General features: G+C 33.4%; 1 protein-coding gene across 1 annotated transcript in view; it reads left to right on the top strand.

Moving 5' to 3' along the window:
* Positions 1–5,964: 5,964 nt before the first annotated feature.
* The window catches only part of creb5b (cAMP responsive element binding protein 5b), a 174,428-nt gene continuing 163,660 nt past the window's right edge, over positions 5,965–16,732 (top strand). Inside the window, exon 1 of the mRNA XM_056476159.1 lies at positions 5,965–6,052. The gene's annotated coding sequence lies outside the window, so the exon portion shown is untranslated. The remainder of the gene's footprint in view (positions 6,053–16,732) is intronic.

The following is a 16,732-nucleotide window of genomic DNA, read 5'->3' as shown; positions in this document are numbered from 1 at the left end:
ATAAAATCTTTAACAGTATGTAGATTTATTGCACAAGTATATTAGTTGTAAATAAATAACTAGTTTGAACAAATATGTATTTCCAAATTTATAGTATGCGAAAAGTATTCATAGCGCTTCACTTTATCCACATTTTTTATGTTACAGCCTTATTCCAAAATGGATTAAATTCATTTAATTCCTCAAAGTTCTACACACAATATGCCATTATGACAATGTGAATTTTTTTTAAATTGTTGCAAATTTATTCAAAATAAAAAAAAAAAAACCTGAAAAATCACATGTACATAAGTATTCACAGACTTTGCTCAATACTTTGCTGATGCACCTTTGGCAGCAATTACAGCCTCAAGTCTTTTTGAATATGATGTCACATGCTTGGCACACCTGTCTTTGGGAATTTTTGCCCATTCCTCTTTGCAATACCTCTCAAGCTCTATCAGGTTGGATGGGAAGCGACAGCGTACAACCATTTTCAGATCTCTCCAGAGATGTTCAATAGGATTTAATCTGGGCTCTGACTGGGCCACTCAAGGACATTCACCGAGTTGTTGTAAAGCCACTCCATTGATATTTTGGCGGCGTGCTTTGTATTATTGCCCTGCTGAGTTCAAGAGCACTCTAAAACAGGTTTTCATTCAGGATGTCTCTGTATACTGCTGCATTCATCTTTCCCTCTATCCTGACTAGTCTTCCAGTTCCTGCTGCTGAAAAACATCAACACAGCATAATGCTGCCACCACCACGCTTCACTGTAGGGATAGTGATGAGCTGTGCCTCGTTTTCTTCAAACATAACGACTGACATTCACTCCAAAAGGTTCAGTTTTAATCTCATCAGACCAGAGAATTTTGTTTCTTATGGTCTGAGAGTCCTTCAGATGCCTTTTGGCAAATTCTAGGTGGGGAGTGGCTTCTGTCTGGCCACTCTACCATACAGGCCTGATTGGTGCATTGCTGCACAGATGGTTGTCCTTCTGTAAGGACAGAAGAACGCTGGAACTCAGACAGAGTGGCCGGCCAGCTCTAGGAAGAGTCCTGGTGATTCCAAACATCTTCCACTTACGGATGATGGAGGCCGCTGTGCTCATTGGAACTTTCAGAGCAGCAGAAATTTTTTTGTAACCTTTCCCAGCCTTGTGCCTCGAGACAATCCTGTCTCGGAGGTCTACAGACAATTCCTTTGTCTTCATGCTTGGTTTGTGTTTGACATGCACTGTCAACCCTGGGACCTTATATAGACAGGTGTATGCCTTTTCAAATCATGTCCAATCAACTGAATTTACCACAGGTGAACTCCAGTTAAGCTGCTAAAACATCTCAAGAATGATCAGTGGAAACAATTTAGAGCTTCACGACAAAGGCTGTGAATACTTATGTATGTGATTTTTCAGGTTTTATATTTTTAATAGATTTGCAACAATTTTAAAACATCTTTTTCATATTGTCATTATGGGGAATTGTGTGTAGAATTTTGAGGAAATAAATGAATTTAATCCATTTTGGATTAAGGCTGTAACATAAAAAATGTGGAAAAAGTGAAGCGCTATGAATACTTTCCGGATACACTGTAAATGTTTAATTCAGTATTAAATCTATTGTAGTTTTTTTTTTTAATTAATTGTTTATTTTCTTTAGTAAATGAAAATATATTTTTCTTTTAGTTTAATTTACATCATTTTAATTAATCAAACTTTAATTATAAAACTTGGTGTAACCTCTGCTACAGAAATCACACTGCAATCCTCAGGACATTGACTAAACATCAAATGATTGTGACAGTCTATACTTTTAACTAATATTATAGCTAACATTTTTGCAATATTATGACTGATGTGTTGTTTTTTAAGATGAACCTCGTGATTATTGTTTTTGCTACTGGTAAAATAACAACATAATAAGTTAAGGGCTCCATTAGTGTGGTTGTAGGATGTGTGAAGGATTCAGGCTCATTACTCAGTAATAATGTTATAGTCATGCTGTCTGTGTGCATTGAACATATTTGTACTTATTATGGTTATGATTGTAGGCAATGACTTGAATGACTATTCTTTAATTTTGTAGTTTCTGAAGAAAGTCAGGCTAACAAAAACTGTGCATGGAAACATCTTCAAGACACTTCCTGCAAAACTTCAGTACTGTAAAAAGTTTTAAGCACTTGTGTATAAAATGAGGATACTGTCATAAACTGATTTTACCAGTTAACTGTAACTTTATAGTGTCCATTTAAGTTTCCGTTTCATGGTTTTCATTTGACTTACAACCTGTTTGCGAATGGAATTGATATAACTTACCGAATGTTATACAAATAAACAAAGGTATTGGTTTGTTTGTCCTTCAGTGCCACCTGCATCGCATTACGCCTGCATGGCAATTATCTGTGGACAAAGGAGTCTGAGCTTTGATTCTGTAACACCATCTTCTAAATTCAACACTTGCAGGCAGACATAATCCAGCCAATAATTTATTTACCTCTGACACTTTCATTATTTAGTAAGCACAGAGGCACTGGCAAGATGTGCACAATTAACAGACCTGGATAACAAGCTTTAGGTTTGTGTCTTCAGTCTTTCCTGTCAAAAAACAATCAAGGAATGGAAAACCATTTGATAATGTTTCATAAGAACTCATTAGCATTTTAACAAGTTGTTCATCGAGAAATGAAAACATTTTATGAAATAGTAACATTTCTAAACATTTGAGCATATTAATATGAATATAAGATTTTGAACATTATATAATCTATCCATCCATCCATCCATCCATCCATCCATCCATCCATCCATCCACCCACCCACCCACCCATCCGTCTGTCTGTAATGTAATGTTTGGCCTTTTTGTTTTCTGAGAGTAACAATATTCCATGCTTGTACAAGATGTTTTAGATTAGCACCATTATTTGATTTTATAAAAGGTCTTTGTAATTCATTGTGTTCTGAACAAGTCTTTGTTTCTTTTTCATTCATTCATTCATTTTCTTTTTGGCTTAGTCCCTTTATAAATCTGGGGTCGCCACAGCGGAATGAACTGCCAATTTTTCAGCATATGTTTTTACACAGCAGATGCCCTTCTAGCCGCAACCCATCACTGGGAAACAACCATACACACTCATTCACACATACACTACGGACAATTAAGCTTACCCAATTCACCTGTACTGCATGTCTTTGGACTTGTGGGGGAAACCGGAGCACCCAGAGGAAACCCACACGAACGCAGGGAGAACATGCAAACTCCACAAAGAAATGCCAACTGACCCAGCCGAGGCTCGAACCAGCGACCTTTTTGCTGTGAGGTGACAGCATTACTGCGCCACTGCGTCACCCTTGTTTCTTTTGAATACTGAGAAAAGTTTTAAAATGATTGTAAATCGCTACATTTTAAAATCGTTCAAGCAAAGATGGCAATCTACTGTATATTCTGAAAAAAAAGACCTTGCCAAAATATTTTGACTTCTTCTTCTTTTCTTTTTTGTTACCTTTGTTAATGTCCAGAGTTTTGATTGATGTTAAATTTTATAAAGGAATAAAGGATCTGGTTATATTTGAAAAACGGTTGATGTTTTTGGAATTCTTTGCACAGTCCTTGATGATTTATTTATTTATTTATTTTATTATTTGCTGAACATTTCCAATCAAATGCATAACAATCTTACAATAGGATATTCACATTTTAGCATACATCATGCATATAAAATAACAAAAAGAAAGAAGGAGAGAAAAAACAAACAGAGCGAGTATACATAACAATTACCATAGAGAAAAGGGGTTTAGATTTTGGAGTATATTTACAGTTCTGTTTACTTTACGACTTGATAGCCCTTTAAGAGTTTCAAAATGCATTTTTAAATCAAGCTTGAAGGGGAAGTTATTAGGCTTCCTCTCTGCCTATTTACACTTGTGTATATGAAACTTCCCTAATAATATAAAAATATTTAACATAAACAACATATTCTTATCTCTATCATTTTTTATCTACATAAAATGAGGCATCTTATTTCTTTATTTTCATTCTATGACCACTCAATATATTAAATAGACATTCAACATCAAACCAGAAATATTTAACATATATACAATCAAAAAACAAATGCAAAACAGTCTCAACATCCATTCCGCAACAAACACAAGAATCCGAAAGATCAACTTTATATCTCTGGAGAAAATGGCTGGTTGGATATACTTTATGTATTATCTTAAAGTAGATTTCACTGACTTTATTAGTGACACAATATTTTTTGCTATAGGTCAAGATCAAATTCCAATTGATATTCTTAAATTGGTTATTCCAAATGTACCTATGTCTAAAAGTTACTGGATAATGAATCAAACTTCTAAGAAACCTATTATTACATTTGCTATCTTTGATATCAGTGCCATCTAAAAAAATCTCTTTTTTAACTGTTAGTTTATTTGGTCCACCCTGCAAAAGCCTCACCAGACCTGCTGGTATTGCATCAGTTACAAAACTATAATCACGTGGAGGCACTGGAAAACTAAACTTCTCTAAAAACTCAGTTTAAGTTAGTAAATATTCTTTATTGTTTAATAACTGTGAGACTAATAGAATATCTTTTTTTTTTAAACCCAATTATCATAGAAAATTGATTTGTTCTTATATCTGACAGTTTTATTATTCCGTGTTATTTGTTTATGGGGAGAAAAAAAATGTGTTTGCATAAAAGAATCTAACATAAAAGAGCGTGCCAATAAAAATTAGATAACTGAATGGGGAGTTTATTAATCTCATAGTCACACTTAAAAAAACAACAACTCTATACCACCAACCTTTTTCAAAATAAGGTTTGGGATTATATACCATATTTCATTTTTATGTTTAATATAACGTTTAATCCAATTCAACTTAAACATTGTATTGGAAGTATCAAAATCAAGCACATTCAAACCTCCTTGATTATATGAATTACTTAAAATATTTCTGTTTAAATAGTGAGGTTTGTTTTTCAATATAAAATTAATTATCCCTGAATCTATTTTTAATAACTGATTTTGGTACATGTAATATAGCAGAATACACCAATCATGATAGACCATCAGTTTAAGATGAAAGAATCCTTCCTTTAAGTGATAAATCCCTCATGAGCCACGTGTCAAATTTCTTTTTCATTTTCATTAAAGATGGTTGTACATTAGAATGTATCCTTTTTGACTGATCTTTACCTCTTAAGGCCCAAGGTGTTTTTTTACATGCATTTTTTTATTTCTCTTTGCTATTTGGACTTATTGGAACCTAATTACAATAAAGATCAATTATAAAAAAAAATTACAATACAAGTATCATCTTTTGATATGATGCACTTTTAGAGAAAAATGATGTCCATATATGTGGACCAGTCCGAATTTACATAAAACACTTTTTCCTGAATTTTTTAAAATGCATATTTAACATAGATTTTTTTTACTTGCTTTGACTATCAGAAAGTAAAAACATTGTTTCCCATTTTGGACAGTTAAAATAGTGTTTGGGACATTTCATATGCTGCAAAACAGTTGCAGGATGACGCTGTATGTCTGTACCAAAATAAATATAGCCATTTAAGAGCTAAAATGTGCTGTCCACGAATGTGGATACTCAAGCCCTACGAGGTTAATGCCAAGGTAAGCTACTTCTTCTGCAATTGGAATACCTTCAAATTCAGTAACAGGAATGTCATTGTCTTTAAGTGGGGCAAGGGCAAGATCTACATTTTGCTTATTGGGTATATTACCCTATTCAGTTGTTAGTCAGTCTAATAATTTAGATGTGCACTCCTATTAACAGCAGTATATGACTCGAACAACAACAACAGCTTGAAGTCAGACAGATGTTGGTGTTGCGGACCGGCCGCAACACACCCACTGTAACTGGACCCGCCCCCTCGATCCGCTCGCCCCGCCTCTACTAGGGACCGCAATGATTTAGAAGTTCAGGAATCCCACGTGACGTCACCAAAGGGTGATGTAATGCTTCTCTAAATAGATCGTATTGTAATCTTTCCTCAGTCCAACGTGGTTCCTTCAGAAAGTGTGCTGCATCTTCTCCAGACTTCTGCGGTGAGTTGTTTAAGTTGCTTTTCATACCGATACATCAATTCCTTCGTATTCACATGCACTTGCCGAGTCGGTACCATTGAAACAGTCAATCTCCTGAGCATGAAGAAGTGGCAAGTTGTTCGGGATTCGCATGATCAGATTTTAACTACTTTTAGAGTCTGTCTGAACGCGTCTGTTTAAGTTTAGGGTTGTTGCAGAAAAATAAAACGAGTACCTTCGGGTCTCCGGGGATTGTTTTTGCATGTTACGGCTTTGCGCGTTGTCTTTTCTTTGAATAGCGAATTTGCGCGTTAAACAATCGCGTTGCGTTAAAAAAGCTAGCGTCTGCTTGATTTTGAGATGTATCCTATGCTATCGTGTGTTGCAAAACTTTCCGTGAAGTCGGCTGTTGTTATTTTGCGCGCATGAAGCTGTCAAACACGATCGCAGTGTTACTACACTTTACTTTGCTTGTGCGTGCATGTGTTTGTATGTGCATGTGTGTGGCAAGCCAATTTAGCACTTATTAATTTGAGTAACGTAATTTTGTTATGCGAAATGAACATTTATTTCTAATTACTAGCTTAGTAAGTAAAGTAGGTGCAAACACAATATATATTTTATTTATGAAATACTTGTACTTGAGTTATTAGTAGGGCCAGACAGAATCTGCTGACATTTTTAGCTATTTTAACACATAATTTTGTAAAAAATCAATGTATTTATGCGGAATGATTTCGGGATTATCATTAATAAATGCTTAATATATAACATAAAATAATACCCCTTTTAACTTAATTTAATGTTTACAATGCAAATCCAATTCGATCCAATTAGTTTGTAAATAAAGCAAGTCTAAAATACATTTACCAAAATATTACTTTACAAACTGTATTGTAAATAAATCACATGAACATTTTTATATTTGTTTATAATATTTCTGAAATTGATTTAAAAACAGAAAAAATTTAATGTAAATATATAGACTTAAAGGGCTAAAAACCGGTGGAAATCTGTGGATTTCTGCGTGTGCAGATTCTGTGTGGGCCTAGTTATTAGTAACTTTCATATATTGTTCTACTGTATAAAAAATAAAGGTACTATAATGGCTAAATACATATGGTTCAATGAATAACCTTAAATACAATCTTTATGTCATACAAACGGTAAAAGTGTTAAAAAGGTAATTTAAAATGTACTTTAAACTAAGAGAAAATGGCACTGAACTGTTGGTTACACTCTGTCTTATGGTTTCCTTTCAACAGGTTCCATACTTACTATAGTATTAACAATACGTTATGCATAATTTCATGCAACTGACCCCAAGCTTAACTCTCACCAACCATATAAGTACATGAAGTTTAATATTATTACTTAGTTATCAAATGTAAAGATTTGTAACAAGGATGCCAGAAAATAAAGTTTAACCAAACGTGCTTAAGTGACTACTTAAAAACAGTATATGTTATTATGCATAGTGAATATCTATTAAATAACTACATGTACTGTATATGGTAAGGTTTAGTTTGAAATCATGTTGAAACTGCATGACTTATTGTCATTACTATGGTAAATTCATGGGACATGTGTAATAAGGAAATTAAAAAGCTGCTACCGAATTTGTTCACCAAAGGGTTTGTTAAGGAACCAAAATGTTTAGGGGGAATCACTGCAAACAGCTTTATGCAATGTTTGTTTTTACGAGTCCACTTTTTCTGTCATCTAGATGCATTCACCATAGATTATGTTTTTCCATAAATATCTAAAATATGTATGTAATATACATAAAATATGTAAAATATGTACTATTGATACTAACAAATAAAATACAGTAAGAAATGCTACTAGCAACAATTGATTTCAGAATTAGAGTATTGTAAATATTGTAGGCTAGGTTCTTGGGCCTTATAAAATAAAGTAGAAGAATATATGCAAAAACCTTATATAGTTGTATAGTTGTTTAAACTTTCGCATTTATTTGACGTTTATTCATTTATTTTTTTATTAACTAAAAAAAAAAAAAAAAAAAAAAAAAAAACAATGCTTAAGTAACTAACTGAAAAGAGTTTTTGCACTGTTGAATTAAGGGCACTTAAGAAGTAGCAACAAAAATACTAGTTAAATAAATAAATGATAAAATGGCCTGCCACAGCATGTGCTGTGTCCCGTTCGCGAATGTGACACAAGTGCTTTGCATTGTTCCTCTAAAGCGGTCCGAGAAAATTATGTTTTGTTTCATTCATCAACACGCAGAAACCAAATAACTTCGCTCATCTTTGAACAAGACGAAGTCCTTATTACTCTGTTTCGAACAAGCGCTGTCAGAGGACTCCCATTTCTTTTACAGTGAAAGAACGGGTGACTTAAAGCAGCACGCATGCAACACGCATGTATGAGTCTTTGCACTGAATCATACGGTTTTATTTTGTGACACTATAGCACGAAAGCAAGGTATCGGAGAATGACGTCATAATGCAGGCCAGTCAGACTGTTTGATTAACCGTCGAGATATTGAGGGTTTGAGCGGTTTGTGCTGACGAGGCAAACTCTCTTCTAAAAGCCTAAAGGCTTAAAAGATTGTAATCCTCGGGCACGAATTTTGTCTGGGTTCTGTTTTACAAACCATAAATTCTTATGGAGAAGAAAAGCAACAGCAAGTTTACCCATGAGTTGGAAAAAAGTATCAAGTAGAAGCTATTGCTTCAGGCAGGAAAATTAAAATATTAATTTAATTCTATCTCACTGTAGTGTATGATGGGGTTTAAAAAGTAGTTCTCGAAATGAAAAGCCGTCATCATTTACTCACTTTCATGTTAATAGAAACCTGTCAGTTTCTGTGAAACACAAAAGAGATGTTATGTACCAGTCACTCATTATATGGAGTGGGAAAAGGAAAGTGAATCACATATGAGGCTATCAGTACCTAAGAACTTTTGTCTAGGCCTGCACATCTCCTTTTGTGTTCCATGGAAGACTAAATGTAATAGCCCATTAGTTGGGAACATGACCCGAGCAAGTGATTTATTTTATAGCTTGATTAATGTAAACCTGATTAGAAGTATTTAACAATACCATAAAAAATACACCTTAGTGTCACAATTAGCTAAACTAATTTTAAAAACCAAATAAAATTGAGGGATGAGCATTGGAAAAATATGTTTAATTTAGTTTGGGACTGAATAAATGAACTGCACGGAGAGAGAAATTATAAGACATATTTTTAATATTAACTAGAACATTCAAAATGCTGTAAGTACAGATTAAGATATTTTTATTTTAGTTTTACTCACAAAAGACATAACGTGTTAGTGTGTTCGTTTCGTAATCACTTCAGTTCACTGTACAAATATGCAACGTTTAGTAGTTCCACCAGCGAAAAAGTCAACCCGACGTTCTCTGGGTCAATTCAAGAGTTTTTCATATTAACTTTTAACCACAAATAGCATACTCTCTCAGAAAAAATGGTACACGGTGGTACAAATAATGTTCCTTGAGAAACAGTTTTGTAAAATTGTATGTTATATGGTACAGAAAAGAGCTTTTATGATGCTGCGCTGTGCTTTTTATTGTTAACTGAAATGAAGGTACACAATTGTTCTCATATAAAAGGTACAAACGTGTTGAACAACTCCTTCTCTATTATAATATCTATAAAAATAAATATTACAGTAAAGGCAAAGTGATTTTATGAATAATTTCCATATTAAAACATGAATCATCATTAAAAGCATATGTTTAAAGAAACTCATAAACATGAATTATTACGTTGCATAATACAATAATACAAAACAATTGGTAAAATAAAACTATAGGTTTTGTAAACTAAACATTTAAGGCATTTTAAATAAATATTTGATAAGCATTTTTGACACTGTTAAGGTACAAAGTGTCTTGTCACTGTGGTGGTACCTTTATGGATCAGATTTGTACCTTTGATGAAGGAAAAATATTGTATCTGCAGGTTTTAAAAACCAAAGGTACATTTTGGTTTCCCATGGTACAAATCATGTCCTTATACAGTACAAATTTGTTTCTTTGTCTTAAAGTACAATTCTGTCCCATAAAAAGGTACTGCCCCAGTGACAAGGGTTTGTTCCTTCTTTGGTACGATGGTACTGTTTTCATTTTACCGTCAGCTTTGTTCCCTTATCAACAATATTTCAAATCGACATATTTGAAATACTTCCACCTCTGATATAAAATGTCTCTGTGAGTTTATGTTTGAGAAGATGTGATGACTGACAGTGATTGAAGGTTACCTTTGTGGGGCCCCGTCGTCTGTTCATTATGAGAGCTTTATGGCATCCAGTGCATTGTCTGTATGTTTCTTATTCCTTGCCCCAGGCCCTGTGCTGATCCTACCTTGAACCTTCACTGCCGAAGGCTTGCCGAGGACAGGGGGAGGGGGGGGGGTGGTTGGATTTGAATTGCAGCGCAAGTTAGTGCTTGCTGTAACCTTCAGCACCTTCTCCTCCTCTCCTAGCTCTGCATGTACACCATACTGTTTGAATTCAGATGTGGACCAGAGGAGAAAGTTCCTCGCCGGGTCCCTGTGAAACTGTACTCCGGTCCCCTAATCCTCCTCGGCTGCCACATCGGGTCATTCTAAATTTGAAGTGTAACGAAATTTCCTGTGTTAAATGAAAACACCGGTGAAATAAAAGCCAAGCAGTGTATGACCACCGGTGAGCAAACATCTCACACCTGGCCCCGTGTCACATGGGGATATCGAGCAGTTTAGGTGGCTGAAAGACTTGCTTGAGGGTGGAAACGATACGGTAATATTTTTTTTCATAAAAATGAATGAGGTGCATAATCGCGTGTTTGAATGAACAGATTTGATGACAGTCTTTGTAGTGCGGATTTGGTGTATGCGAAGTGTGAATATATTGCTGGAGGGGTCTGATTGTGTTGCACTGTTAGTTTTGCTTTTGGATTCGGGCCAGATGTGATGTCACAAGGCTTCATATCTCAGGTTTTGTAACATTTGACAACACTGTGACAATAATGACAATATATCTTAAAATGTTGGCTGATAAGGTAAGGGTAAAGGCTAGATAGCGACACTGAAACTTGGTCCTGTTGAAAACATCAGACTGACTGTGCTTACTTTTTTAAGTCTTTGTAAAATGGTCTTTATTTGAAATGATTCGAAGGTTGTATGTTTTTAAGAAAAATGTTACTTACTACTGTATTTCTGAAAGTCTCTTTTTAAGATGCACAATCCAATCATTTTCTGATGGATGAAATCAAGGGACATTTTCGCATTTTGAGAAGTGAAAGTGCTCCTTTTTAGGTACATTTCTGTAGTGGTAAACGGAAACCGCAACAAAATGTATTTATTTTTGCATTTTAATTTTCCCTTGTGGCAATAAATAACAATAATAATAAAATAAATCAAAAATAGCTCATTTCTAAAGCTTTCCAACAGAGAAAAGATTATTTACAGGTTACATTGGCCATAAGAAGCATGTCAAATTTGCTGTCACTTCTTAAGCAGTTGTAATATAAAGACTTACAAAGCAGTGTTAAACAGTTTAATGCCAAACCAGGGCCATATAGACAATAATTAGAAATGCTTTCCCTCGTATTTGTATTGATGAAGCTCAGTTTGTTTTTAGAATTTATGTTAAAAATACATTTAAAAAATGAAGGAATTTATGCAGTTAATTGAAATGAATACTTGTGACTAGAGAAATAAGCTTCTACTGCTTACTGTTATTATGCACGCTTTAACTGTTTTGTTACTTTAAAATAGTTTAGAAATAGACTAAATTTGCTACAAAGGACTTTAACAGTTATTTTTCTATTGTAATAATAATATTTTAAATCATTTACTCATTTAATTTCCTCAAATGAAAACACTGTAACAATTATATGATCAATTAGTCATGACAGCATATGTTTTTAGTTCATTGTAACTTATTAAACTAAGTTAATCATGTTCTAACTTTTTAAGTTATGCAAGCTGTTTTAAGTCAGTTTAACATAATATAAGTTCAATGGACTCATAAGGTTAAATTGATTCAGCTTAACAATTTAGGGCAACCAGGATTTTCTTTTACATTGTATTAAAATAACCTTTTACTGCTTACTGCTATTATGCACGCTTTCACTTTTTTATTACTTTGAAATAGTTTAAAAGGCTATTAAAATAGATGAAATTTGTTACAAAGGACTGTAACGGTTATTTTTCTATTTTAGTAATAATATAATTTTAATAATAATATTTTAAATAATTTACTCATTTAATTTCCTCAAATTAAAAGACTGTAACAATATATGAACAATTAGTCATGACAGCATATGCATGGTTTCTGCAGGTTTCTTCAAATCAAATTTAAGACCTTTTAAAACCATTATGAATGAAATTTTAGACTTATACAGGGATAAACACTAAGGATTTTTTTATAATGGTCCGCTAACAGTAAATAGTTTTTGTATTAATGGATGTGTTGCTTTAGTTTTTTTTCCATGATTAGGGAATTTAATTTGGAGAATTTGCTGTAAAAATGTCTAACAGCTTTTGTGAAATGAATCTCTTTACAATAAAAAATGTAAATATAAAAAAAAAAGTTTCGAGATGGATTATAGGTGATTGGATGTCGGCCAGATTGGGTAGCTTTACTTGGACAGAGGGAAATTAAGACCTGAGTTTAAAATGATTTAAGACTTACAACACAATATTTTAGTGAATCTAAGACTTTTTAAGGCCTAAAATTTTGTTTTTGAAACTTAAGACTTTTTAAGACCCAGCGGAAACCCTGATATGTTTTTAGTTCATTGTAACTGATTAAACTAAGTTAATCATGTTCTAACCTAATTTTATAAGTTAAGCAAGCAGTTATAAGTCAGTTTAACATAATATAAATTCAATGAACTCATAAGGTTAATTTGATTCAGCTTAAAACTTTAAAGCAACCAGGATTTTTTTACAGTGAAGATAAAACCCCTCAGTGTTCAAGACATGGTTACAGCCTCAAATAAAATGTACAGTATATTTAAAAATACAGTAAAGTTCGATTTACAGTATGATGTTAATAACTGTGGAAATGTGTCATCAAAACCTCTGAAAAGGCTCCTGTACTCTTTCTGTCTTGCTGAATATTGTATTTCACCAAATGTCAGACCACGGAAGTAAAATGTTCACTTTAATTTGCTTAAAGGAATATATTTAAACCTAAAATGTAATATTAATATTCTGATTATATTTTAAGAATATATTAACAGATTTTGAGAATGTCTTTTTTGTCCATAAACTGAAAGTCAAGGGAGATCAAATTTGTTACCGATATTTTTCAAAATATCATCCTTTGCATTTTGAAAGTAGAATTACAGATTTGCTTTGACATGGGAGTGAATAAAAAAGCTGAAAGCTGTCTCTTTAAGTTACCAAAATGTTTTCTGATTATATCAAAGTCATTTCTATAGACAAAATTTTATTAAACTACCAAACTGAGCAGCCAAAATAACAAATTTCAATTTAGAATAAAAAAAATGAAGTAAGGCCAAGAAAACAATAATGAGAGTGGAATAGGAGAGATGCGGTAAAGACTTGGAGAGCTGATAAAGGAACGATGGAGACATAAAACAGAAAAAAAATGCTTTAGTGATTTGTCATTTAGCAGACGTGTTCTTGATGTTAGAAACACCCTGTCCAGACCTTGTGTCCCAAAGGGCCGCGTGTCAGAAGCCGCCTGGAGGGTTTCTGCCCCAAGGCCGCACTGTAAGCTAAAAAAGTCTGGTTAACATAACGGCAAATTTGCATGTTTTGACTGCATGGGAGGAAACAGTCGGCTAGACCAATCGAAGGGGGAAAAATGCACTTGCAATATGGTGTATGAAAGCGTTCACACAGCCGAGCTCATGCATATCCAGACCTGAAGTATTTAAATTCATACTCTTCAACGTTCAGAGTTCCAAACGTGTTTATTTTCCATGCATTTGGAAAGTGTTTGTTAGCTGTCTAAAGCCGTGTGTCAATATGTAGCCACAGTCATTAGTCTGTTTTGCTGCTGTCTTTGAAGGGGACTCGACTCTGGCTGTCATGGACTATTACAGCTGTGTCTCATTAGGCTGTTGTAGACCATAATACTGTTACTCTTTCGTACAAAACTTACATAAGGGTGCTGTAAAATTCCCAGAGCAGGTGTTAGAAATGCTGGTGAAGTTTATGATCACCTGTGGTGCATGACATTTAGCCAAACTCGACAACAGTGTTTTCACTGTTGAGATAAAATAATCAGAAGCATTGCCGTCTTATAATCAGCGCACACACAGAATCTGCATCCACAGAGCTCTGGGGATAGTTTTGCTTAACACGTTTTGTATGTTTCTTTAACATAGTTATACTTTTCTCAATTTTATTATGCATTCAGCTTCCAGTTGTTTTGGTGTTTGGCCATATTTGGTCATGTTTGTAATTAATGTAGCTCCAGTGTAAATATGACTAAATTTAAAGATTTAGAATTCCAATGGTCTAGAAGAAAATCTTCATACTACCGGTCAAAAGTTTGGGGTCAGTATGATTTTTTTATAATTATTTTTTAGGGGTTTTTCACCTTTATCATGATAGGACAGTAGAGATTTCAGACAGGAAAGCATTGGGAGGGGAAGGATCGGCAAAGGACCTCGAGCCGGGAATCATACTCAGGTCGCCGTGAGCACGTCGGTGCTATATGTCAGCATACAATACCACTAGGCTATTAGCACCGACAGGTCAGTATGATTTTTAAATGTTTTAAAATAAGCTTCTCCTGCTCACCAAGGCTGCATTTATTTAATCAAAAATACAGTATCAATTGTAAAATTGTGAAATATCATTGCTGTCCAAAACTGTACAAAAGTAGCTTATAATTTAATTTAATCATTTATTCCATTGATTTTAATGATGAATTTCCAGCTTCATTACTCCAGTCACATGATTCTTCAGAAATCACTCTAAAATTAATTAGTAGGATTATTATTATTATTATTATTATTATTATTATTATTATTATTATTATTATTATTATTATTATTATTATTATTATTAATGGTAATAGTAATGGTAGCAATAATGACTGAAGTAATAATTTCATTTGAAACTACATCAAATAAGAAAGCAGTTATTTTTAATCAATATTCAACAATTTGACATAGTTTTTGCAATTAATAAAAATGTGAAAGAAAAAAAATACAAATTTTTCTTTTTACATTCATACATACAGATTTATTGAGTATTTTGGTAAATTTGATGATGCTTTAGCTACCAAATTTGGTTTAGTATATTTAGTGTTTTTTTTTTGTTATTCAAAGTAATTCCAGTTTGCTAATGATTATTTAAATCAGTTACACATAACTTACAATGTGTTACATAGAGGTCATAGATTCCCCATTCATAGAGTCCAGTTACGTTTACATTCAAATGACTTGAAATATTTTGCTCAATTTAGCAAAACAAAATTTGCTTTCAAAAAGGGGAACTGGCTACAAAAAAATTTAGTGTTTAGTATATCTGGTATGTTTGAATATTTAATGTAGTTCCAGTTTTCGAATGATACTTTTATTATTATTTAAACACATTACACAAATTTCTAATTATCTAGAGAACTAATCTGTTCATAGTTTCCATATTGGCCTGGGGTGCTTTTCCAAAAACCATCGTTAGCCAACTAAGGTTGCAAGTTCTGTCGTTATAAACATAGTTTGTTGATTTAGTGTTTCCCAAATTCATCGTTTGAACAAACATTCGAAAACTGCATCGCAAACTTGTATGCTTGTAACTACACCTCTAGAGCTGTAGTTAAGCATAGTTCCTGGTTGTGTTCTATTCCCAGTTATCCCCCCTATGCCCTATTCATTTAGAGCATTCCAACATTTAAACTCGGAATGATTTAGAAAAAAAAACATTAAAGTCATCTCTCTTAGATGTAATTTGCTTTCAAAGTATTTTTACAGTTCAGTTTTAGCGATCGTCATATTGACAATTGTGCTACCTTCGTAGTGCACTTTGAAAACATTTGACATTTTGAACGCAGCCGGTGCTCATGACGAAAGCTATCGGTGACTTTTATTTAACAGAGCAGATTACATCTCCAAAGCTTGTGAAAACAAAAGTATATAGCATAGGATAATGGTTTTAATTTTTAGTAGGTTATTTATTAAGAAATGTGTCTGTAGCCCACTGTATGACATGGGCCAAGTGGTTAGATTCTGCAGTGTTTTAGCGTAGACTATGGAATATTCTCAATAATATTTGGAAAGGAAACATTGGCTCTGGATGTTCTGTTTATATATATTTCAGTTAGTATTGAAAGTGAGTGCATGTTTTTACCAAAACTAATATTGGATTTTTTTAAGTGGTGTGTGTAAAACAATATAAAAAATGATGGTCATTTTTTCTAAAGAAGCCCCTTTTAGAGCATCATTATGGAGGTTTTACGTTATAACTAACGTAGTTCAAGCAATGTATCTGCGACAGAGAAACTACGGTTTTGGGGAAACACTGATCACTACATTGTTTATTTGCCAAGCAATGCATCGTACTATAATAGTTCAGCCACAAGTTATGTTGTTGTTTGGAAAACACACCCCTGGTTTGTGTTTATTGAAGTATTTATCAAGATTTTTTTATTTATTACTTTAGCTACTTAAAGTGTTAGAATGTGAAAATCCAGAATCGAAAATCCAGATAAAAATGTCTTTATATTACAAATTTAC

Source organism: Danio aesculapii, chromosome 16, assembly GCF_903798145.1.
Source record: "Danio aesculapii chromosome 16, fDanAes4.1, whole genome shotgun sequence".
NCBI classification, from domain to species: Eukaryota; Metazoa; Chordata; class Actinopteri; order Cypriniformes; family Danionidae; genus Danio; species Danio aesculapii.
Note: the sequence above shows the minus strand (reverse complement) of the source record. Positions and strands in the feature narration are given on the sequence as shown.